The 1,070-nt window shown below is 39.9% G+C and overlaps 1 pseudogene; it reads right to left on the bottom strand.

Annotated features, from left to right (window-relative positions):
* Positions 1-290: 290 nt before the first annotated feature.
* On the bottom strand, positions 291-554 carry LOC117078250 (annotated as a pseudogene).
* Positions 555-1,070: the final 516 nt, after the last annotated feature.

Below are 1,070 nucleotides of genomic sequence, written 5' to 3'. Positions count from 1 at the left end.
AGTGTATTTTGGAGGCAAGCAACAGTTTGCTGTAAGATAGAAAACTTTTACCTGGATCTTTTAAATCAATGCTTTAAAAAATCTGAGTAGCTCTAACTACTTAAAATGCAAATCCTAATCAACCATAAAATCTTTGCTGGTTTCAGAGTCTGCTGAACCACAGGAAAGAAACCAGGAAGAAACACGAAATGATTATGATTTTGAAAACATGTTTCATCTGAACAGGAGAGATGCACTGTAACTTCCTATCTTGTAAAAAGATGGAATACCTCGCAAAACTAAGAAGGTGGTTAGAATACGGCATTCCATTCTGTTTTAACCAACCACTCCCAAACTAGTCCTTTAGCATGAATGATAACTTGTTTTGGTCTCTTCATTGTGCTCTTGCTCCCTGTATAGGTGGGTCTGATCACTCCCCCAGCTCTTGGATGATAGCCAGCAGTTTAGCACATCTGCTTTGGGGTCACTTGGCTGTTTCCGGTTCCCTGGGTATAGCCTAGGGATGGTGGCCTATAGTCACTCAGCAGCTGGTGATACTGTGAGAATGATACCATGTGGTACACACACACACACACACACACACACACACACACACACACGACTGGTGCTGAAAACTGTGGATGTCTTCAAGAAGCCCAGAGAATTTTGGGCTTTGGGATTAGAGACTGAAAACCCTGGATATGATCAAGAGTGATCTGTTCCCTGCTGTGTACACAGCAGATCAGGACACTTTGGCTTGTGGTTTCCTAATACACCTTCTTATCTATTTGTCCTCCAGGAAAGATACAATAGGACAGTCAGACACACAGATGTACACATGCACATGTGCGTGCACGCATGCACACACACACACACACGCCCTAACATATTTGAACAAGGCTAATAGCAAAATGAAATGAAATGGATTGAATATAGGAAAGGGTACAAAAATAATTTAGTAGAAGGAATGGTGTGGAACAAAGCTAGCATTATTGATCACCAACTATGTGTCAGATATTCCATTATCTCATTTAATTATTTTCTTATTTTTTCATGGACAAATAAAAATTGTGTACATTTATGGTATAAAA

Source organism: Trachypithecus francoisi, unplaced genomic scaffold (genome assembly GCF_009764315.1).
Source record: "Trachypithecus francoisi isolate TF-2019V2 unplaced genomic scaffold, Tfra_2.0 Lachesis_group0, whole genome shotgun sequence".
Classification (NCBI taxonomy): Eukaryota; Metazoa; Chordata; class Mammalia; order Primates; family Cercopithecidae; genus Trachypithecus; species Trachypithecus francoisi.
The sequence above is the reverse complement of the archived record's forward strand: the minus strand, read 5'-3'. Positions and strand labels throughout refer to the sequence as shown.